The sequence below is a fragment of the Otolemur garnettii genome, unplaced genomic scaffold, assembly GCF_000181295.1.
Source record: "Otolemur garnettii isolate 467f Iridium unplaced genomic scaffold, OtoGar3 scaffold00090, whole genome shotgun sequence".
NCBI lineage: Eukaryota > Metazoa > Chordata > Mammalia > Primates > Galagidae > Otolemur > Otolemur garnettii.
Window position 1 is genome coordinate 3,869,081 of NW_003852485.1, and position 25,959 is coordinate 3,895,039.

Consider the following 25,959-nt stretch of genomic DNA (forward strand, 5'->3'; position numbering starts at 1 on the left):
ACAACTTCTAAGGCAACGGTTCTCCATCTGTGGGTTGCGACCCACAGGAACTGTATTAAAGGGTCATGGCATTAGGAAGGTTGAGAACCACTGCTCTAAGAAAATACAATGTTCCTGAGAATAAGAATAATGTGGGGAAGTAAAGTGTGAAGTTCAAGTTGTATTTGGCATGCAGCAGGGAATCGGAGGGCACAGTTGAATACTTAACTAATCCATTAACTCTCAAAAGCCTATTTTTAGCATTGATATTATTTCTATCAGATTTAGAATAGGTGAGAATATAAGATTTAATAACTACTTAATTCTCTACCTGAAAACCTATAATCAGCAAGCCTATTTCTTACATGGAAACCTAGATTGTAATTGCAGAGATTCTCCATGCAATTATCCCCTTTAAAGGGCATTTTCAAATGAAGTAATAATTGAGTACAGTGGGGTAATTCTCAGCTGAAGCTCAGCTTACTTTTCTGCCCTTAAGTTGATGGCTGTTTTACACATATTGGACTGATTACATAACCGTGAATACTTCCAAAACAGCCAGATGGTTTTTCTAGCATCCCATTTGTTTTTTTTCTCCCTACACTCAAATGCATTGAGCAGAAACAGATGAAGGAGAAAACAACGTAAATATAGTGAGCTCTTAGACAATGCTGTCCATTCAACATCATTTTGTTATAACATCGATGAGAAAAGAAATCAATTCCTGGCTGGAACCCCCCTGTCTGTGTGGAGTCTGCTTATTCTCCCCACGTCTGCATGGGTTTTCCCTGGGGACTTAGTTTCCTCCCACATCCAAAGATGTTCATATTCAGTTCATTGGTGTGTCTTCCTGGGGCCAGTTCCAGTGAGTGTGGGTGTGTGAGTTTGCCCTGCGATGGAAAGGCCAATACAGGACTTGTTCCTGCCTTCAGCCTCCAGTACAGACTCCTGACACCTGCGGCAGGTGGGTAAATCGTTACCTCACTTGTTTTCACTAATTTCTCTTAAGTGTATGTATAGCTCACATTTATTTCAATGTTTAATATTAGAAGCCTGTTGGTCTTTATTTAGAAGTTTAGTGATGTTTTATGACCAGAAATATACTATAGAAACTTAACTCTTATTTTTTATCAATTAGCCTACAGACAACCAGGTTTTGTCATTACATCATTTTGCTTAAAGTCACAGCTTCTACAAATCTATTGGTCAAGTTAAGCCAAGAATTATTGTATAAAGAAAAACGTTGAAAGACAAATACTCTAACCCTAGCACTCCGGAAGGCTGAGACGGGAGGATTGCTTGAGCTCAGGAGTTCAAGACCAACCTGAGCAAGAGTGAGACCCTGTGTCTCTACTAAACACAGAAAAATTAGCTGGGCATTGTGGTGGGTGCCTGTAGTCCCAGCTATTCTGGAGGCTGAGGCAGAAGGATTGCTTGAGCTCAGGAGTTTGAGGTTGCTATGAGTTAGGCTGAGGCCATGGCACTCTAGTCTGGGCAATAGAATGAGACTCTGTCTCAAAAAAAAAAAAAAAAGATAAATACTCTTTGAAATTAAATAGCAACTGAGAGTCTTCTTATTCAATGGTTTCCCTTAATTTATCCACTAGTATCCGAAGCCCACTACATAGACAAGATTTTAAGAAGATAAGAAAGTAAATGGAAAAACTACAGAAGGAACTCCAGAACAGATAACACAGTTTACATATTACATCCCTGATCATCAAAGGAAAAATGCTTTGGAGGGCTCTCCGCCTCTCCCTCAAAACCAATTAAACTTTTAACCGTTTTAGGTACCTAATGTAAAAATAATACTAAAAGATAAAGCTCCAGCTTAAGAAATAACTTCCTCCTTGTGCATACTTCTGCATAACTTGAAATATCTTATAATGTGCTTTCCAAAGGACAACTTCCATCAGAAAGTTCCAGTAAAACCCACATTCTAAGTTAACTTTCCACTCAGAAAAATGATGTATATAAATATATACCTATAACTATGTATGCTATACACACGCTTGAGTCTCTGCAGCCTATCTTTGAAAAAGTACTCTGAAGAATACTTTCCTGGAGATGTAACAGAGTAGTACTTTTTGCTGTTAGTATAGGATTGAGAGCTAGAGCTTAGCTCTAGCGGTGCTCCCCCCATTATAATATCCATCTTCTCAAAAATCTTTAATGACATATATTAATCAAACAGTTATTTTAAATGTATATATTCACTGAGAAAGTCCTTTATTAGAGAAGCTATTGCATGGCTTAAAAAAAATTATCACCTATACATCTACCTATATGAAACATTGAAAAGTTGAAAAATTGTCCACAAGACACACGACCAGAAAGACCAAAGGTGACATTTTAATGAGAAGTCAGAAAATGTGGCCCTGGAAACAGATCAAGGCCTCATCCCCATTGATGTGATTTTTTTTTTCAATAGTATAGGAAGTAACCTCCATACCAACTTCCATCAGGTATGCCTGCCTACATGACCAAGGCCAAAGCACTGAACATGTCTCTCCCAGACTACGGATGCAAAGGGCCCTGCTCATTAGACATGCAGGCATGAGACTGAGTAAAAGTGAGTTAAGCAAAGTCACAGGGTTTTGCTGCTGTAGTAGCAATCCATTGTCCAGTCACAAATTTCATGGTTATAAAAATGTAAAGTTTGGGACACTCATTTTTTTTTTCTCAGATAATTCCAATATGGACAAGGTGGCTTCTGAGCCACCATTTGTGGTGATGTCTTTGTGACTCCTGGATCACAACCATGCTCCAGAGGCAGCTTCTCCAACTTCCTGACGGTGGCAGCGGGTAGCAGTGCCTCTAGCAGGCCAGATGAAGGGTGTCCTGAGACTTGCAGGCCCAGCCCCAGCCCTGCTGCTCCAAACTGCCAACCTTCTTATAAGCATCAAATTCCCTGCATTAAATTATTTTCTGTTTAAAACAGCTAGCATCTGGAAGCTCCATTAGGCTCCTTGGAATCACTTCCACAGGTTCTTAGGGTCCCTCGTGAGACCCCCAACAGCTAAGATGGTGAAGCAGATGGAGAACAAGTTTGCTTTTAAGGAGGCCTTGGAAGCTGCTGGAGAGAAACCTGTAGTAGCTGACTTCTCACACTTCTCATGGTGTGGGCCTTGCAAAATGACCAAGCCTTTCTTTCATTCCCTCTCTAAAAAGTATTCCCATGTGGCGCTCCTTGAAGTGGATGTGGTAACGTGAGGATGGTGCTTCAGAGTGTGAAGTCAAATGCATGCCAACTGTCTAGTTTTTTAAAAAGGGACAAAAGGTGGGTGGATTTTCTGGAGCTAATAAGGGAAAGCTTGACACCATCATTAATGAATTACTTTAATCATATTTTCTGAAAACATAACTGGCCTTTGGCTATTTAAAAATTGTAATTTTCTTATTTACAAAAAATTAAGTACGGAGCTTGTATACTCAACTGCCATCTGATTATAATGATAATAAAATGTTAATTCTACCCTTAAAAAAGAAACTGCTAGCTTCCTACACACAGACACCACCATTTCTCATTATCAGAAATGACTGATAATACACATTTATCATATCAAAGCAGATCACATGAGTGTTTAATTATTCTAATTTTTTAACCAACAGCCTCTTTCAATAAACACAAAAGAGAAGCTTTAAGTAAGGAGTAGATATACTTCTCGAGCCAAATCTCACTGGCTCCTAAAAAAAAAAAAATGAAATTTGAGCTTTGGCTATTCCATAATTAGAAATGACCAATTTTTCACAATAGGTTCGCTATAAAGAAACAAATAGCCCAAGATCAACAGACCTAGGGCCACATTCAGACTCCATTACTCACTACCATCACCTTGAGCAAATCTCTTAACCCGCAAGCTTCAGTTTCCTCAACTTTCTAATTGAGCTGTACCAGTCAAATAGTGTTTATATTAAATTACTTATGTAAAGTGCCTTGAGCATTATATGTCATGAGAGAAAAAAAAACATTTTTCCTTCTTTAAGACACCTGACCGTTTTTTGGCTCAATAAAACTTCTAGCATTATTTGAATACCTGTGTTGTAAAATCAGTTGTTACTTATGCTTTGTATCTAGAGAGAACACTTAGAACATATACCCATAGCCTTTCGCTGCTGGAGACACTGCCCCTCAAACACATTTGTCCTGAAATCAATATGCAGGATGATTAAATGGCCCACTTCGCTCCACCCTAGGATTAATTCCATTCCTCGGCCCACTGTCTTCTGGAATCTCTCCTTGGAGTGAACATTCCATTAGAAGACACACCCTACAGTTTCTACCAATAAACATTCCTACCCTAAAACTCCATTCAGCTTCCTATCAGGGATCTCTACCCAGCCTGGGAAAGAAAAGAACCACAGACTTATCTTCTTCTTCTTAACTTTCAGAACAGTCTTGAGATAATCCGTCTCTAGAATTCTATTGAGAGGCAGAAACGCTTATATTTACCCTTATGGGCCAGATCTTCTCAAAATATGTTTCAGAACTTCAAGAAACCCAGTTTATTAGGGGGAAGGCAGGTCTAACTTCTACACTATTTAAATTGTAAAAATAAATGGGAACTTTTTTTTTTTTTTGCTGGAACAAAACTCTGCTACATGACAGAGGTTTATAAACTTACTTCTAAAATATTTCAGCCTTTTCTTTAAAAATGTTTTTTTAAAAGAGGGGAGTTCATACCATCTTAGATTTGCAACACTAGCAAAACCAAACCTTTTACAAAATTGATAAATTTAGTTCTTTTTTTTGATAAATTCAGTTCTTTAGCAAAACTGAATTTCAAGTATTTTCACATCATTTTGACACATTTTACTTTGCTGAAAAAAATGCTGGGAGAAAACAAAGAAGAGATTTGTTTATGATAATGTTTTGATAATCAATTTGATTATGATAATGTTTTGACCTAATTTATCTACATTCTTACCTGAGATCTTACTCCTATCTTCAGTAAGCCAAATGATGGAAATCACCAGGGAAATGAAAACATGTCCTACTCTGAGAAACCTGTTGGTACAGTTTCCATGTTCAGTTCTATGTGAAATTTCTTTTAACACATCTACAAAGGACAAGGAATAAAATGGGGGCAGGGAATCACCTTTATATGTCATAGAATGAGAAAGACATTTGTATGAGGAATGGTTCAACAATTCCAAACCAAGCACAAACACCTGTTTTACAGCAGACTGATAAGACCATAAGAATATTGCTCCATAACCCATTACAAAGTATGGAAATTGTAAGGATCACTTATTAGAAAAGCAATTCTGTTTTGTTTTTTTTGTTTTTTTTTGGTTTTTTTTTGAGACAGAGTCTCAAGTTGTTGCCCTCGGTAGAGTGCCATAGCATCACAGTTCACAGCTACCTCAAACTCTTGGGATTAAAGTGATTCTCTTGCCTCAGCCTCCCAAGTAGCTGGGACTACAGGCACCTGACACAACGCCCGGCTACTTTTTGTTCGCAGTTGTCATTGCTGTTCGGCTGGCCCAGGCCAGGTTTGAACCTGCCAGCTATGGTGTATGTGGCTGGCGCTGTAACCTCTGTGCCATGGGAACCAAGCCAGAAAAGCAATTCTTAATTACAAATTCATACCATATTCATTTCATATTATAGAAAGTTTGTAGGACCCCTCCCACCACCACCAACTCATGTGGTTTTCTACTTTAAGCAGAATGTCAGATATACTTAGTAGAGCCAGAAGGAACACGAAGATGACAGCAGAGCTCTCTCTGTTAAAAGAAATGCTCAAACCTCACAATGGAAGGGGTGGAAGTGGAGCCGCAGCCCTCTCATGTGAGTCCTGGTGATAGCAGCACCTACTATTAGTCTTATTGTAAGGCTGAAATTATCACTTCATAGATATAAAACTACATTTGCCACATTCGATGCATATGGGATGAAAAGAATGTCCCTGAGGTTGGGATGTATCTTCTACCTGGGGAAGGTCCTCATAAACATTTTCAGAAATATACAAATGACAGTTCATTTCTGGTTACTGCAGGAAGGGGTGGGGAGGGAACAGAATGAAGTGAGGAAGAGAGGGGAGAAAAAAGTCAGGGGAGGGAAAAGGCAGGTGCATCCCTGTAGAATTCTACAATCCATATTTAAATTGCGGACATTTTAGTGACCCTTTACTAGGCACAACGAGGGCCCAGGAAATTCTACCAGTTGGCACACTCCACGCCTGAGTCAGGTGCCTGCTCCAGAACAAGGCAGGGAAGGGAAAGAGAAAGAACAGGACTGACTGGGGCTCAAGACCTAGGCAGGGTGAGTACTAGAACTCCCCAGGACTCTCGAGGCAATTTCATCGACCACACAAAGGCTGAAGGCTCAGAGAGGTAGACTCCCTCGCCCTGGGGCTGTCTAGCATTTTCCTATGAGTGCCTTTTATACAGAAGAGCAGACATTGTTAGGTTTACAAGTCCTCTCCCCACCCAACAAGTACTAGTGTTTAAGACTCGGTATTGTTAAGAAAAGCAAAGTGAATTTTTAAACCTTCTAAATGAACACCAAGGGCAGGAGCCAATAAAAACAAAAGTGAATTGTGAGAAAGGCTTATCAGAAGGACCAGCCTCCACTAAGCCCACTTCCTTCCAGGGAAGTTGGTTTCACAGATCAAGCAACCAAATATGCCTATTTTTAAAAGGGAAACTACCCCAAAGGTCTCTTTCAAAGTTACCCCTTTACAATAACGTTCTAACAGAACTGGTTTTTAAAAGAGTAATACAGTACTTTGAGCACTTCACAAAGCTAAAAGGATATCAACTAAAAATTCTTTGACAGAAGAGGAATATTATATATCTGGGGAGAGTGAGAGGAAGAAGAGTCATTACATGGCAAAATTAATTTTTTTTGATAAGAAAACATGCAATTTCCTCAACTTTAATGTACTAAATATCAATTTAAAATTTTATGGCATTACTACTAATCCTTTCCACTTATTAATTATATTAAACTTACCATTTAAATCTAAACTTTTCTTACCCCCAGAGTAGCTAAACTGATGAATTAATTAACTTCTCAATTAAATTAACTCTCTCTAGGATTATAAGCTACATCTTCATCACAGCCACTTAGGGTCTTTAAATTGTTGTCTTTAAAAAAGAAAAAATCTTACAGAACATGTATCTACAATACATAAAATGTTTTATTATTTTCCTGGGACCAAACACGCCACATTAAGAAGTCTAAAATAATATGTGGCTAGTTTTAGAGAAAGCCTTGATAAGCAGAGTATACTGACAACTTTAAAATGTATATTTTCCTTAAAAATAGTTATTTCACAATCATACTCAAAACTAATCTGTAAAAGAAATGTTTTAAGTTCTCATCAGGCTGAAAAATTATGATCCTTCAATATGTAGTGATATGATAAGAAACAAAAGCTCATCAGACTCAGCAGCGCTAACACTGAGGTCTGGAGACTATACCCCATGAATGCTGGCCCCTCTGGACACTGGGCCCCCTCCCAGGGGACATGCTGTGGCTGGCATGATACCACCTACAATATGTCCTAGCAGAAAACTATTTAACTTGAATCTACATTTCCTACATCTAATTTTTCCATCTACAGGGTTTAAGAACAAGCCAACAGCATCACACAGAAGCAACCGGAAACATCCAGAAAATACAATCTTTTGTAGGGCAACTGGCTTGGTCTCCTCAAAAAGAATCATAAAGATACTACTTAAATTTTCTAGGACATAACCAGATGCAAAATAAAGTCCCAGATTAGATTCTAATAAGGACAACATACCAGTGAATGTTTGAGGGACAACTTAGTCAATATGAGGATGACTAAGTACATATGATAATGTGAAGATGGACTTATGGAAAGTGAAAATGAATCAACATGCAAAGGTAAAGAGCATTAATAGAAAACAACTAGCTGCTAAACTAGCATGACCAAAACAGTATTTTTTTCCTATTTTTGAGACAGTCTCTGTTGCCCAGGCTAGAGGGCCATGCAGCCACTAGCTCACAGGAACCTCAAACTCCTAGGTTCAAGTAATCCTGCAGCCTCAGCCTTGCAGAGTGCCAGGATTATAGGTGTGAGCCACCTGCAGCCAGCCCAGCATTTGGTTTTGGTAAATACAAATGCATATAAAAATAAATAGATCTAAAATCCTATACCTTGGGGCATAAGTGGGAATAATCTCTGGATAAGAGAATGATGTTTCATCTTACTATTGCTTATTGATATCGCCTAACTTTCTACAATGGATATATGTTGTTTATAACAGGGTACTATTAATATAAATTTATTATAATAGAAACATTAAAAATCTGTTTAGGCAACTGATCTCTTATAAAATTTTGCAGTTCTCTCATAAAATTTTATAGTTCATGACAATAGATGGAGTTGCTGGCTTCCTAAAAACAGAAATGAATGAAGTTTAGTCTTAATAAAATGCCTGATGGAAAAAAACTGAAACCATTTCACATTGGGTATTGCCCTGAAATTTTTAAAATGTCAATGCTATTCACAAGGATAATGAGGAAGGAAAATGAGGCATTACTTCTAGGAACTTTGATGATGTCATTAATTACAGATAAAAATGTCAGTATAATGAAAGTTTTCTTATATGCAGGCATTACCACGCTAAGCAATGTTGGTCTTCCCTGCTGGCTCAAATCTATAAGGGAAAGCAGGAGAAGGGGTAATAAAAGAAAAAGGAGAGGGGGAAATGGAGCTGCACGCTTCTTCCCTTACACTACAACTCAAAATACCCGATGAAAACCTCAGTAACTTGGGACCAGCTGCTAGAAATGTAAATAGCTTCCAGCAAATTTGAGGGATGTCACGATCAAAGTTCTGCCAATCTTTGATCCATATGATTTAAGTTCTCACGAGTTTTACAAATCGGAAGATAAAGTTGCCTGCAACGCTAAGTGAGTATAGAGTTCACATTTTGGATAGTTTTCAAATTCAGCATACTAGCATAACCCCTCTCTTTTTTAAATGGAAGGAAGCTCTGTGAGTTATCAACATATAGCCTTTTAGCTCCAAATGTACCCTTCAATGTACACCCTGTGATAAACTGAATTTCCTTGAGCTTCTCTCCTTCCAAGTTGTCATGCTATTAAGCTTGCTTATAGAGAACACTGGAGGGACACGACCGTGCTACTTTGGGCTGGAAATACCCTTTTGTCCTACTCGTGACATAGAAACCAGAGGCTTCTCACAAGCTGAATGCTCTCAAGGCCTCTTGCCTGTACTGTTATCTCTACTCCCTTGAAACGGCTGCTTGTACCTGCACACAGCAGCCTGTGGCTTGGAAGTTCTGGTGCTCAACAGCGGCTCCTTCCACACCCTCCCTCCTACCACCCACATCTCCCCATGCCCACCATCCAGTGCACTGGGAAGGACTTCTGCCCTCCAGTGCTCACACTCCCACAGCACAGGCATGCCACCAGTTGCTGACTGCTTGCGCCCCACCTGCACTCCAGCTTCAGCCTGGCTAAATCAGCGAGCTTCTCCAGGGGTCTAAACCATACCTTCTCCAAAGTCTGAACGCCTCTACAAGTCCATCCTTCTTTGGTTACTTGGCCTCGTCCTTAGAATACCACATAATGTTTCCTTACACAGTGCAGTTACTCTTTTATCACATTTAATAACTCTTTATATTAAGCATCCTGTTCAACCTCCTATGTGGTTTTTGCCTCCTTACTGAACCCCTACTCCAAAGAAGCCAAATAATGAGATTAGTTTTCTCAAGCACATGTAGTGAGACACCCACATAAACATCACGTGGCCTATCAAACTATTTATTCGGCCACTTCTCCTACCAGTCCAATAGCTCCACCCTCTTAGAGACCCTATGGGCTTCTAAGACCTTATCATGTGATGCAGATGAGCTGGGGCTTAACACCCTTGTGTCACCTGGGCATTCACAGATTAAAAAGAAACATTAAAGGTAGATGGGGGAAAAAAGAGCCTCTAAATCATATGTGCAAGAACACTACCCTGCCAAATCTTAGCCTAAACCAGTAGGCTAAATCAGTATCTCAGCCCCTAAAAGTGAACCTGGGTGCTCCAGACCAAAACTAAGTCCCATGTTAAATAAGGTCATTTTCCTTGCTTCTCATCAAGGTTGAACACTGGCAAGTGATCTTTCACAAAGCCAACTGCTACTATTAAACTACTTACTCTTTTGCTCTAACTACAGTACCATGAAGGCATTTTTTCCCTAATTATGCCACTATGCGCCAAGCATAGTTTTGGGTGAATTAAGTTGGTAAATCAACTGTACCTAAGGGAAGACCGAAGAAACACAGAGCTATTAAGCAACGCAGCCACCGTTTTTCAGATTCAAACTCAGATCTTTCTGACCCTCAAGTCTGTGCTCTTTCACTTTATCGTGGCCAGGTACCCACTCCTCCTATCAGACTCCACGTCACCAATATGAGGCAGCCCTGAGATAGTCAGCAGCTAGTTTAGTCAATTAGTTCTGATTATACATATTTGGACTATTGTATATATTCCTTCCAAGAAAAATAAGCAGCAAATCTCGGGAGTACACAGCACTTTTTACTCATTTTAGAGAAAGCAGGTTGAGTATCCCCTTAGTCTATCACAGGGGTGTTTTTTCTCTGCCACACACTGGAAGAATAAGAGTTATCTTAGCCACACATTAAAAACACAAATGCTAAATGATTAGCAAAAAATAAAAAAGGTCCATGCATACTTTGTGTGATATCTGACATCATGGATAAGCAAATCCTCACAAAATCAGCATGAGGCCCACGGGCCACAGGTTAGACACCTCTGCTCTATCACAAACAAAAACCATTTTGTTTTCTTACGCCCCCCCAAAGGATACATAATAGCAGATACAAATGTTACTAAATATTTCCAGTTTGAAAGAAAATAAGATTGGAACTGAAACTATATAACCGTCTCTATATTATTATGTTGGGGGTGGAACATAATTAAAACTTGCCTCAAAAGGATCAATTATTATAGGAAATTGGGTTAGAAATGTACAGTTATACTGGCGTATGTTTAATGCATCTGAAACAAACCTGACACACATAAGTGGCCAAAACATTTAGAAGAAAATATATTTGCCCTAATTTCAACACAAAAGCTTTCAATTCTCTCACTGCAGAATTTGTGGTTAAATGATCAGTCTTTAAGCAATGAATTTTAAAAAAATCTGAGACTTGTATAAATGGAGTATATTCTTTCTTTAAAAAATCTGCCTTTACATCTCACTGTTTATTACATAAAATCTGTAAATTGTGTGACCTCATATTTCTCACACACACAAAAACTGGTTTCTTAAACACCAGTTCTCCACTCCTTTCTGCAGTTTGCCAAGACTGCCAGCAGAAACAATTTTAAATAACTCAAAACTGGTTATTCAGCTACATCATGACTTAAGAAAAAATTGTCATAAACATTACTCTGATATATTGGGTGGCACCTGTGGCTCAGTGGGTAGGGCACTGACCCCATATACCGAGGGTGGCAGGTTCGAACCCAGCCTTAGCCAAACTGCAACAACAACAAAAAAATAGCTGGGTGTCGTGGTGGGCACCTGTAGTCCCAGCTACTCGGGAGGCTGAGGCAAGAGAATCACCTAAGCCCAGGAGTTGGAGGTTGCTGTGAGGTGTAACACTACAGCACTCTACTGAGGGCAATAAAGTAATAAAGTGAGACTCTGTCTCTAGAAAAAAAAAAAAACACACATTACTCGGATATCACATACTCAATTACAACTACTCAAGCCAAAAAATGTTATATTTTTCCCTAATAAATACTTTTAAGACTATAAACAGAGCTGGGTATTCAGAGCTGGGAAAGAGTAATAATGTCCTGACAGAGACTGGATGAGGGAAGAACACTGAGATGGTGAGGGAGACTGCCCGCCAACAGCAGCCCAAATTGTAAAGGTTTTAAAAATTACTTAGTTTCAGTCACGGCAAGCGAGACTGGTCTTGGTTCCAATTTCAGTTAAAAGGGATAACCTCCCTCTACCTTCTCTCTCCAACAGAACACAGCTATAAAATCCAGAAAAAATACATGAAGCAGCCATTTGAGGTACAAAAGCACAGTGGAGCACCTGAGTTAGAGCAGCTGACACACCCGATTTCTTTCTCCAGTATACCCTCGCCCAGACTTGGGGCAGCCCCAGACTCAGAGAGCACAAGAAGAACACTTCCAGGTCAGGATCAAGGAAAAGAGTCTCCAAATACATGAAGGGAAGATACACTTCTTCTTTCTTGAGTAAAAAACTAAAAGTATTTCTGTCTAATAGCAAGGAACAATTTTTTAAAAAACAATAAATCCTTGATCATAACTCCATCCACATCATCCACATGTATACAGCATCTATATTCTTAAAACTGTGTAACAAGGATGGAAGAAATCAAGGAAGATCTAACTAAATGGGGGGTGCGGGTGGTGGCACATCAAGCTCATGGATTCAAAGGCTCAAGGCAGTAAAAGATTCCTTGCAAATTCGTCTACACATTTCACACAATTCCAGCCAAAACCTCAGTAGGATTGTTGTAGAAATAAACAAGGTGATACTAAAATATGCAGTCAGGCTAAATTCTGAGAAAGGAGAACAAGCTATGGGACTGATACCACTTGATTTCAAGACTCACTTTAAAGCTAAAATAATCAATACAGTTTGGACTGACAAGTGTATAGATCAATGGAAGGAAACACAGAGTCTAGACATGGAGCCATACAGACACGGACAACTAATTTTTGACAACCTCTCAGAAGCAATTTATTAGAGGATGGATAGTATTTTCAACAAATTATACTAGAATTGGACATTCATATGCTAAAAATGAATCTAGATAGGACTTATATCTATTTAAAAAGTTACCTCAAAATAAATAATACACCTAAATACAAAATGAAAAGCTGTAAAACTTAACAATAGAATATTTTCACAATCTTGGTTTTGGCTACACGTTCTTAGACAAGACACCAAAGCACAATACACACACACAAAGGTTAATAAACTGAATTTTACCAAAATCAAAACTTTTGCTCTATAAATACAGAAGAGAATTTTTAAAAAAGGCAAAGTCTAGGAGAAAATGTTTGCAAATCATCTATCAGACAAAGAACTTGTATCCAGAGTATGGAAAGAACTCTAAAAATTCAACAGTGAGAAAACAATCCAATTTAAAAATCAGCCAAGGACTTAAACAATTATCTAAAGGAGGCGATACAGAGGGCAAATAAGCACATTTTTCAACATCAAACGTCATGAGGGGAATGTAGATTAAGAACAAAATGAGATACCACGACACGTTAGACAGAATGGCTAACATAAATAATTGCAAAACAGTGCTGGTGAGTGGGCAAAGTAAATAAAACTCTTATGCATTGTTGGTGGAGTGTAAAATAGTATAACTACTCTGAAAAATGGGCTGGGAGTTTCTCATTAAATATATGCTTAATGATTCAGCTATCTCTCCATGGGGCGTACACAAAAGAAATAAAAATCTGGTGCTCCTGTGGGCGGCGCCTGTGGCTCGAAGGAGTAGGGCACCAGCCTCATATGCCAAAGGTGGCGGGTTCAAACCCAGCGCCGGCCAAAAACTGCAAAAAAAAAAAAAAAATCTAGTGCTCGCACAAAAACCTGTACTTGAATGTTGTATGCATAATGACACCAAACTAGAAGCAATTTAACTAATATTTAATGAGTGAATAGAAAAACAAGCTATAGTACATCCATACCATCAAATACTATCCTAAACAACAAAAAGAAACCACTGACAGACTAAACAGAATTATGTCTATTATCAGTGAATATGCTATGTATGTATTTCTACAGAATAGGATCCAGAAGCTCAAAGATTGGGCTGTAAAATAAACTCCTACAGACAAGTCTAGTCATTTGAATCATGTCTTATTTTTTGAGTGTTTGAAAGGAAAAAAAGCAGAAGGAACCCAATAGTAATATATCTTCTGATTCTTTGTGGCTATATTTGAAGTAAATATGAAATTTCATTCTAGCTCAGAACCTAGAAATAGTTTAGCAACCAAAACTAAATGTAAGCCAAGGAAGTTGTAAAATACTTAACATTTTTATATTTGTATGTACAGGGCTCGGCGCCTGTGGCTCAAGCGGCTAAGGCGTCAGCCACATACACCTAAGGTGGCGGGTTCGAATCCAACCCAGGCCCGCCAAACAACAATAATGGCTGCAACCAAAAAAATGGCCGGGCGTTGTGGGGGGCGCCTGTGGTCCCAGCTACTTGGGAGGCTGAGGCAGGAGACTCGCTTGAGCCCAGGAGTTGGAGGTTGCTGTGAGCTGTGATGCCATGGCACTCTACCCAGGGGGATAGCTTGAGGCTCCGTCTAAAAAAAAAAAAATATATATATATATATATTTGTATGTACAGTCAACTCTCAAACTAGACAGATTAGCATCCATAAATGAATGCTAGTGACCAAAAAAAAAAAAAAATCTACATGTGGGAAAATTTAAACTGATACAAAACCGCAAAAAAAATGTACAAGACTTCTATTTTTGCAGACATTACTACGTTTGGCACAATGCCTGCCACGTGGTAAGCACCCATCATAACTTCGTAAGGTATCATAATAGCTTTAAACAGAAATATTCAACCTAAGGTCTATAGATGAAACCTGTCCATCTGTAAGGTGGAATAAGATTTAACAATTCACATGCAAATGTGCATGTGCACCTGCGAGTAGTAAACGTGAGGGCAAGACATGATCAAAACGTGGATATGGAAAAACTGAGTTCACTGGGCCAAATACAGGAGGAAAAAGTATAGGCGGAGGGGAGAGGGTTTCACTGATGTCAAGAGAAGGTTGTGTGCCTGGCGTCCACTGACTCATTCACCAGACGGTGTTGGCTATGAGCTTTCCAAATAAGGTCCACTGGATGATGTGACAGAGGAAGTTAGAATACAACCAAGTTCAGGGATTTAGGTTATTGGACATCTGTACCAAATTAAAGAAGAATTCTGAGAGTGCTTACTTTAATACTAAGAGTTTTATTCTTTGAAATACCAGTATTTTGGTATATAACTATTTTTGAAAGTCTATCCAATTCCCTAAGAAATATGCAGTCAGATTTACAAGTTGGGAGTAATATTTTAACATATTAACTGCCATGGGAGTTGTATTTAACTTATGCTAGTTTTGAGCGTGGGGCTTATTAGGAGCCTGTGTGGCATATACATGTATAGCACACGAATCTCTGGACTATCTTAGGGTGGTGGCTGTGGCTCATGGCTCAGTGGGTAGGGTGCTGGCCCCATATACCAAGGGTGGCAGGTTCAAATGCCAGCCCCGGCATAACTGCAACAAAAAATAGCCGGGTGTTGTGGCAGGTGCCTGTAGTCCCAGCTACTTGGGAGGCTGAGGCAAGAGAATCACCTAAGCCCAGTAGTTGGAGGTTGCTGTAAGCTGTGATGCCACAGCACTCTACTGAGGGTGACAAAGTAAGCCTTTGTCTCAAAAAAACAAAACCACAAATCTCTTGATTATCTTGACCAAATAAAACCCCATAACCCTAAGGAAAAAATTTTTTTTTCTATTGTGGCAACATGTTAAACTAAAACTCACACTTGAAGGGGGAAAGAAAGGGTGGGAGAGAAACTGAAAAGTAATTAAAAGAGATGAATAGAAGTTGTCCAAAACCAAATAACCAGGCGACATAACACAGGTACCAGGGCTAAACAGTCCTTCCCTTTCTGAAGAACAGAAATTACTTCTTTTTTTTTTTTTTTTTTTTTTTTGAGACAGAGCCTCAAGCTGTCCCCCTGGGTAGAGTGCTGTGGCATCACAGCTCACAGCAACCTCCAACTCCTGGGCTCAAGTGAGTCTCCTGCCTCAGCCTCCCAAGTAGCTGGGACCACAGGCACCCACCACAACGGCTATTTTTTGGTTGCAGGCATCATTGTTATTTGGCGGGCCAGGCTGGATTCAAACCCACCACCTTAGTCGTATGTGGCTGGCGCCTTAGCCACTTGAGCCACAGGCGCCAAGCCAGAAATTACCACTTCTAAGATAATGGTTACAGTATAGGTTTTAAATTCATGTTTAATGATAAATATTTCCTTAAATACAAGAAAAAAATGTTCACTATCTAAAGCCTTAGCAATCTTACAGATTGTAAACTTGGTCAAAGAACAAGAAGAAAATTTTTTTGTAGAAAGTTAGAAACATTTACTTTAACAATTATAAGTTAATTTGCACATTTCTGTGCCTCTTAATAAATGTATTATTAGTAATAATATGTGATATATTTTAAAAGTGTTAAAAGAATCATAGAAGGTTTAAGAAACAAAGTTTGGCAAACAAAACCAGCATTGCTTACAATCCATCATTTAATATATCTTAGGATACAACTTACAGTATATCAAAAGTTATACTCTCTTTTGTTAACTAGCATTATATATAATGTCAACTGTTCCCATATCACAGTCTTTCTTAAAGGGCCTTGGGGTTTTTTACATTAAATATTAAGGAGTTTTTTTAAAAAAAAAAAAAAAAAAAACATGGATAGCTTTTATAATGCTTAAGTCAGGGCTATTAGAGTATCCATCACCCAAATAGTGTTCATTGTACCTATTAGATAGGTTGTGACCCCACTGTCATCCCCCACCCTTTTCTTGACTTCCAATGACTTTCACTTCTCTCTGCCCTCATGTGCCCATTGATTAGAGAGTTCACTTGATGTTTGTTCTTCCATTCCTATATACTTCACTTAGGATAAGAGCCTCCAGTTCCAGATTGCTGCAAAAGACACAAATTCATTCCTTTTGATAGCTGCATAGTATTCCACGGTATATGTAAATATCACATTTTGTTAATCCACTCATGAATTAATGAGTATTTAGGCGATTCCACATCTTTGTTAACTATGATACAATAAACACGGGAGTGCAGGTGTCTTTTTGTTAAAATGACTTATTTTCCTTTGGGTAGACACCTGGTAGTGGGATTGCTGGGTAGAATGGTAAGTCTAAATTACCTTGAGGAATTCCATACTGCTTTCCACAGAGGTTGTACGAATTTGCAGTCCTACCAACAGTGTATGAACATTCCTTTCTCTCTGCATCCACACTACCATCTACTGCTTTTGGACTTTTTAATAATTCTGATAAGAGCAAGGTGATGTCTCATTGTGGTTTTTATTTGCATTTCTCTAATAATTACTGTCCTTCAATATTTTTTCAAGTTATTAGCCATTTGTCTACCCCTTCTATTGAAAAACTTCTGTTCATGTCTTTTGCCTGCTTATTAATGGGGTACCTCATTCTTCATTTGTAGAGTGTCGATATTAGCCCTTTAATGAATAGTGTGCACACATTTCCTCCCATTCTGTAGGTTATTTACTCTGTTGATTCTTTTCTGTGCAGAATCCTTTTAATTTATTCCTTTATTCCTTAATCCACTATTATTCGTTTATTTTGTCATTGCTATAATTGCCTTTGGGCAGTCATGAAGTCCTTGCCTAGTTTGACCTCTAGAAGAGTTTTTCCTACATTTTCTTCTAGAATTTTTTAGTTTCACACCTTTACATCTTTTACCCATCTTCAATTAAATTTTGTAAAAGGTAATGTAGCTTCTGCATGTAGCTATGAAATTTTCCCAGCACCATTTATTGAGTAAGGCGTCCTTTCCCTAGTGTATGTTGTCATCTGCTTGTCAAAGATCAGTTGGTTGTAGGCAGGTGGTTTGATCTGGGTTCTCTGTTCTGATCCTTTGGACTTTGTCTCTATTTTTGTGTCAATATCATGCAGTTTAGGTTACTAAAGCCTGTAGTATAATTTGAAGTCTAGTAATGTGATGCTTCCAGACTTGTTTTAGCTTAAGATTGTTTCAGCTATTCAGGCTCTTTCTTGGTTCCAAGTAAAGTATAGAATTATTTTTTCTAGATCTGTGAAATATGACATTGACATTTTGATGGGGATTGCACTGAATCTGTAAAATATGTTGTGCAGTATGAACCCTTTAACAATGTTGATTCTATCAATTGATAGGCATAATACATTTCTTCATTTGTTTGTGCCATCTGCAATTTCTTTCCTTGAAAGAAAAGCACTTTTCAAGTGCTCCTTGAAAAGACCTTTCACGACCTTGGTTAAGTATATTCTTTGGTATTTTATTTTCTTTGTGGTTACTGTAAATGGTACTGGGTCTTTGATTTGACTCTCCGCTTGACTGTATCAGTAGACAGAAATGCTAATGATTTATGTACACTGACTTTGTAACTTGAGATCTTGCAGATCAATTCTAGGAGTCTTTTGGTGGGGTCCTTGGGACTCCTTGATACAAGATCTTATCATCAAGGAAAAGCAATACTTTGACCTTCTCTTTCCTGATTTGAATACCCATTATTTCTTTCTCTTCCTTGATTACTCTGGCTAGGACTTCCAGTACACTGATGACCAACAGTGGTGACAGTGGGCATCCTGCTTTGTTCTGGTTCCTGGTGGGAATGCTTTCAGTTTTTTCCCCATTCAGTAGGATGTTGGTTTTGTCATATATGGCTTTTATAATTTTGAGATATGTTCCTGCTAGGCCCAGTTGAGGGTTCTTATCTTGAAAAGTGCTGGATTTTGATGAATGCCTTTTCTATATCTGTTGAGATAATCATATGATCTTTGGTTTTGCTTCTCTTTATGAAGTGAATCACATTTATTGATTTATATATGCTGAGCCATCTTTGCATCTCTAGGACCAAGCCTACATGGTCATGGTGAATTATCTTTTTGATATGCTGTTGGATTAGGTTGATATTTTGTTGAGGATTTTTGCATGTATATTCATAAGGGGTCTTGGTTTATGGGTTTTTTGTTTTATTTGTCACTGTGGTTGTGTATCAGGTTTTTTGTTTTATTTGTCACACAGGTTGTGTACCCTGGCTTTGGTATCAAGGTGATATTAGCTTTGTAGAATGACTTAGGATTTCCCCCTTCTCAATGTTATGGAATAATTTCTTCTTTTTATTTTTATTGTTTCAGGTTCATTGAGGGCACAAAGAATTAGGCTACACTGATTGCATTTGTTAGGTAAAGTTCCTCTTATAATTGTGTCCCACCCATAAGAGGTGTGCCATATACCATGACCTTCCATCTCCCTCCGGAATTCCTACCCTTTCCCTGCACCTCCCCTCCCCCCGAATGGATTTGAGTTTTTGTCTTGTGAAGGTATGTATTAGATCGTCTGCTGGCCTCATATTAGGATTAAGTACACTGGATTCTTGCTTCTCTATTTCTGTGATACTTTATTAAGAAGAATGTGTATGGAATAATTTCTGCAAGAAGGCTATCAGCTCTTCTTTGTAGGTCTGGTAGAATTTGGCTGTGAATTCATCTGGTACAAGACTTTTTTGTTGGAAGATTTTTTATTACTGACTTGATCACATTGCTTGTTATTGATTGTGCAGAAATTGTTTTTCTTTTTTTTTTGAGACAGAGTCTCACAATGTCACCCACAGTAAAGTGCGATGGTGGCACAGCTCACAGCAACCTCCAACTCTTGGGCTTAAGCAATTCTCTTGCCTCAGCCTCCCAAGTAGCTGGGACTACAAGTGCTCACCACAGTGCCCGGCTATTTTTGTTGTTGTTGCTGTTGTCATTGTTGTTTAGCAGGTCTGGGCTGGGTTTGAACCCGCCAGCCTCGGTGCATGTGGCCAGCGGCCAGTGCTGTAACCACCGTGCTATGGGTGCTGAGCCTATATTTTCTTCTTGATTGAGTCTTGAGAGGGTGTACATTTCCAGGAATTTGTCCATTTCCTCTATATTTTCTAGTTTGTGTGCATATAGATTTTTATACTATTCACAAATGATTATTTGTATTTGTGTGGTACCATTTATGTTATTTCCCTTTTCATTTCTGATGGACCTTATTTGTCCTTTCTATTCCTGGTTAATCTGGTAAGAGGTCTATCAATCTTATCTTTTCAATGAACTTTGTTTGCTTGATATTTTGTATTGTTTCCTGGATTCCATTTCCATTTCATTTAGTTCAGCTCTGAGTTTGTCATTTCTTTTCTTCTACTGGATTGGGTTTGTTTGGCTCTTCCTTTTTTAGTTCCTTATGATGTGACATTAGGTTGTTAATTTGTGATCCATCTTTTGGATGTAAGCATTTATGGCTATGAATTTTCCACTTAGGACTGCTTTTGTTGAATCCCATACAACAAGCTTGTGTTTGACAGCTTGTGTCCCCCTTTGTCGTTCAGTTCAAGGAATCTTCTGATGTCCATCTTAATTTCATCACTGACCCAAGAATCATTCAGTAGCAGGTTTCCATGACTTTGTGTCAACTTGAGTATATTCCTTGGAATTAATTTCCAGTTTTATTCCACTAGGGTCCAAGAAAATACATGTCATGGTTTCAATTTTTTTGAATTTGTTGAGAGATGTTTTGTGGCCTAAAATAAGATCAATCTTATAGAAAATATTTCACATGTGCTGAATAGAAGAATGTATATTCAGTAGTTTGGGGGTATTGTGTTGTACAAATGTCTGTTAGTTCTATTTGTTCTAGAGTCCTATTTACATCCAGGGCTTATTTCCTGCTTCAAGGATCTGTCCTGCTCTGTCACTGTGGTACTGAAGCCACCACAAATTAACATACTACTATTTATCTCTTTGCTTAGATCTAGTCGATTGAGTTTGCTTTGTGATTCTTGGAGCTTCTGTGTTAGATGCATATATATTCAAGATAAAATGTCTTCTTGTTGAATTGCTCCCTTTACCATATAATGGTATATAATAATGACCATCTTTGCCTTTATTTACCATTGTTGATTTAAAGTTGATTTTATCTGACGAAAGAATTGCTATGACTACTCTCTTTTGATTTTCGTTGTGTGAAGTGGTTTTTTTCATCCCTTCACATTGAGGTTATGAAAGTCCTTGTGGGTTTAGATGTGTTTCCTGGAGACTTGCGTTTTTTTAATCCATTCAGTCAGCCTATGTCTTTCAGACCACTGACTGATAGTACTGATATGGGAGATGTTCATCATATTAGGTAATGCCTAATTACTTTGTTTTCCTTCTAGTGCTATTATTTTCTATAAGCTATAACACTATTTTAATAGATGTGTACACCTTAACTTTTATATCCAGAAATTTTTTTTTTTTTTTTTTTTTTTGGCCAGGGCTGGATTTGAACCTGCCACCTCTGGCATATGGGGCTGGCACCCCACCCTTTTGAGCCACAGGCGCTGCCCAGCATCCAGAAAAATTTTAAACCTTTTCATTGGTTGCAAACGTTTTCCCTTGATTCTCTTAGGTATTGTTCTATAGCTTACCTACCAAAAAAAGGAGGAAAAGGAACAAAGATACTGCCAAGATACTCCTTTGAAGTGTATGTTGCTATTTCTTATGTAATAGAATTAGAACTTTCATCAGGTTATATAGTAATGATGATGGCAGGTAGTTTTAACTCACACCTGATTTCAATGACAAAACAGCTAATATTTCATCATTCTTTATGATGTTTCCCAGGCTTAAAATACATACTGTTTAATCATTTACTCTACACCCTCGTTTCTAGTTACCTTTTTGATTTTCCATCATCTTTTGAGAAGAGCCATTCAGTGGCAGAAGCATACTTTGTCTCTCTAGAGAACAGAATTATACATATGTATGTGTATAACTATGTATAATTATAGACCACAAGTGATGAGGACATACACTTCAGTTCCATAAAGAATAATGTTTTCACTGTCTGAGCTGCCTTATTATACCATATGATCTTTTCCAATCTTCATTTCCTTTCAAGGTTTTGCTGTATTGATTCACTATTATATATTTACCGATTTTAATCAATGTCTTTATTTTAAACAGCATGTCAAACCCATAAATTGATCAATACTATTCTCTAATATATGAGAACAAAAATGGCTATTAAAAAAAATTAAAAAGAAGGGTCAGGCACAGTAATCCTGTAATCCACCCCTGTAATCCTAGCACTCTGGGAGGATGAGGTGGCTAAGTTGATTAATTGCTTGAATGCTTCAGATATTCAAGACCAGCTTGAGCCAGAGCGAGACCCCATTTCTAAATATATCCAGGCATTGTGGTAGGTTCCTATAGTCCCAGCTACTTGGGAGGCTGAGGCAAGAGAACCGCTTGAGTTTGAAGTTGCTATGAGCTTTGACATTGATACTGGACAAAGTGGCACCCCAGCCAGCTCAGCTGAGTGGGGCTGGGGGACCTGTTGCCTCTGTCTTGGCTGGCAGCCAGCAGAGGAACCAGCAGGCTGGAGCAAGCGGAGGGAGCTTTCCTCTCCCACCAGAGGCTCTAGTAGCAAAAAAGACCTGACCTGCAGGAGAAAACACTGGGGATTCCTCCAGTGCATCCCTGATTGGTCCATTTTCAATCCTGCTCTTGATTGGTCTATTTTCTCCTGAAATCAGCTCAGCTTTCAGCTCATTGGACAACTGCCCCTATATAAACCCCTGAGTAGAGAGCCTAGGGGCAGATTGTCGCAGACCTGAGGGAGAGAAAGCAGGAAAGCAAAGACCTCAGCAGATCACTGCAGACCTTTGAGGGAGAGAGAGGAGGAGAGCAAAGACCTCAGCAGATTGCCACAGACCTTCGAGGGAGAGAGAGAGAGCAGAAGAGGAAGAGCTGTAACACTTGGATCCTGCTCTGCAAGGAAGTTGGGCTCTTTGTAAGAGCTGCAACACTTATACCCTGCTCTGCAAGGAGGTTTGGCTCTTTGTAAGAGCTGTGACACTTATATAAAACCTATCTTATCCTGCTCTGCAAGGTTTGGCTCTTTGTAAGAGCTGTAATAATACCTCTGTAAATAAAACCTAACTTACTGTCCATCCTGTGGTCCATCGATTCATTCATCGAATTGTCGAGACCAAGAGCCTGGAAATCCAAAATCAAAAGTCCGGCATCAATATCACAACACTCTATAGAGGGTGACAAAGTAAGACTCTATCTCAAGGGGAAAAAAAGGGGTGGGAGAAGAAGTATATCCTCTCCAGTGTAGTTTACTACAGTATTGAAAGTACAGAGAGACCAGGAAATTTGTCAGGCAGGAACTCTCTCTCTTTGGCCTTTGTCTCCTTAGATACCAGCACAGTGGCTGACCTTGAGGAGGGTGTCTAATTCATCATAAGAACGTTCACAGAGCCCTTGCTTGTGGACCTAAATTGCCTCAGAAGATTGTAAACTCCTTGCCTTGGGTCACTTCAGCAAGAGTGAAATGAGATTTGACAAAACTGAAAGAAACAGCAGAGTAAGTAATCTCAGACAAGCCTAAGTATTTTCACTGGTAAGAGGAAATGGCAGTCACTTCTCAGGGATGGATAGTGACTATACGACGAAATTGAGCTTGACAACTGGTCCTACCACTTACAAACCATGTAGACCTGAGCACGATTTTCCCTTGACTAATCACTGATATATGAATAGTTTTCTACTAAGCCATACTTGAATTCCTGAAATAATCTTACTTAGCCACCGAGCAATTTTATTTTACAGTTTTAAAGCAATCCTCATAAAAGAGGTTGGCTTTTCATTCTGTTCACTTTCTAACATTTGCCTTTCGTTTTAATAGTTGTAACACCAGCTACGTGTTAGGATTAAATGTTAAATAAAATTGATAAGGGTTAAACAAAAAATCTGTTAGTGCCCTTTAAGAAAAAATACTTGAACTTTGGGATACCTCCTTTAGCTTTCTGGACATTATTTACTACCTTGTTTTCAGTTCAGTTTTCCAAGAAACAGTGTAATTCAACTTGATTTTAATAGTACTTACAACATTTTTAAAACTACAGCATTTTTTACTTTAAATTTTTAAGTAAATAACACACAAAAGTCCACAGTATTTTATAATCTTTTCTGTATCACTGCATTTGAAAGAGACTATCACTAAGTAAAGTGAAGTTATTTCAACCAGAAATAGCTGGTTTATTGTCCCACTCACATATTCTTAAAAAGAACAATGTTTCTCTTTATAGCCAAACAATGGGGTACTTTCTACAACATTCACTAAATAGTATCAATGCACAGTAGAGAGCAGCACTAGATCAACACTTAGAATTCTTTAATCATCAAACTATGTCTCCAAAAAATCCCAATCCATGAAGTAGCGGAAATGTTCCCCTTTTTATTTCACATATTTTTTTAAATTTCAGAATATTGTAGGAGTACCTTTTGGTTACACAAATTGCCTTTGTGCAGTATGTGCCAAAGTTGGAAGTGTGCCCAACACGCAGAAGATAGCGTGCACTGTACCCCTTAGGTGCGAATTTACTCTTCCCCTCCTCCTCCGCACTGGCTTGATTTCCAATGCATGTAGTTCCTATATGTGCACAAAAGTGTTTACCAATTAGTTCTAGTTTAATAGGGAATCTGTGGTGTTTGTTTTTCCATTCTTGTGATACTTCACTTAGGAGAATGGTCTTCAGTTACATCAAGGGTAATACAAGAGGTATCATTGACCGGGTGCAGTGGCTCACACCTGTAATCCTAACACTCTGGGAGCCCAAGGCAGGTGGATTGCCTGAGCTCAGGAGTTCCAGACCAGCCTGATCAAGAGCGAGACCCTGTCTCTAAAAATAGCCAGGCATTGTGGTGGGCGCTTGTAGTCCCAGCTACTTGGGAGGCTGAGGCAAAAGGATCACTTGAGCCCAAAAGTTTGAGGTTGCTGTGAGCTATGACAAGGGTGAGAAAGTGAGACTGTCTCAAAAAGAAAAAAAAAATGTATTGTTTTTATGGTTGAGTAGTAGACCACTACTCAACCATAATATTAATATGGTTGAGCTATTAATAACCACATTTCATTAATCCACTCATGCATTGATGAGCACCTGGCTGTTGAAATATTTCCATTCTAGTCTACAACAGTATCTTATTGACTTAGAGAGGATAAATTCTATGATTTGAATTAGATATGAATAAAATTTATACTTGAATGTTTAGGCAATAATTTACCTTCAGAAATTTTTCTCACATTTCTGCAGGAATCAGAGTTGAAAGATATATGCAGTTTATATATTTTAATATTCTGGTAGACATGTTTAATAACATTCACATAAGCCATTTTTAAAATGCCAAACTACAAAGGAAATATGAAAAAGAAAGCTGATGCATTCATATTTCTACAACATGCAATAAAATGTCCCTGGACAACAACATCCCTGTGCTTGAAGTCATTTGGGAGTTGCCACTTCTCACCCATAAAATCAAGAGATATTACAGAAAATAACATCTGTAAAAATTGGGGGCTCTAAAATTCTATAGGCTAGTTGCCTAAGCTAATTGCAAATAGCTTGAAATGATAGAATTGGCCTTTTAGAAACTCTAACAGCTAAATCTCAGAGTCTTAAGATAATCCAAAGATAACAATGACAAGAAGATAGCTAACCTCTAATTGACTGGCCCTATCACTTAGTATATTTCATATTTTTGGTTCTACAGAACAGTGACCAAAAAAACTTTACAATTCTTTCATCTAAAAGACTGTCACTTACTATCAATTTAAGACAGAAATATATAGACATACCCTTAGGAGAAGGGGGTCACAGCACCTGCAGGATTCTTAAACTTACGTAGTTGTATCTTGTCATGTGCAAATACCATTTTTAAGTATCTAAACTGTCTAATGAAAATGACTGTAATGCTCATTTTCATTAAATATACCACAAAAAATTATTTCTCTTGAAACACAAAGCATCATCTTTTCAGTATTTTGATGTGTCCTCGTCATGACACATAATTTTCCAAATACAAGTGCCACACACACTTAAGCTCAAAATTTTATACAATAAATCTATACACATGGTGTATCATATAATGAATGATTGACTAGAGTTTTCTATTAAAAGAGCCTTACAATTCCAGTTAATTATTCACTTAAACTGTTCAGAGAACAATTTTAACCAAAAAACAAAAAGTCTTTTAAGTAAACATCAAGTAGCTAATAAGAAATATCATCTACCTTCTTTTAATTTTGGATAGTCACAAAATTTAACTTAGCACTAGAAAAA

The 25,959-nt window shown here is 38.3% G+C and overlaps 1 protein-coding gene and 1 pseudogene across 1 annotated transcript in view; one reads left to right on the forward strand and one right to left on the reverse strand.

Moving 5' to 3' along the window:
• The window catches only part of COBLL1 (cordon-bleu WH2 repeat protein like 1), a 161,651-nt gene that overhangs the window by 102,491 nt on the left and 33,201 nt on the right, over positions 1-25,959 (reverse strand). The window lies entirely within an intron of this gene.
• On the forward strand, positions 2,440-3,627 carry LOC111727012 (annotated as a pseudogene).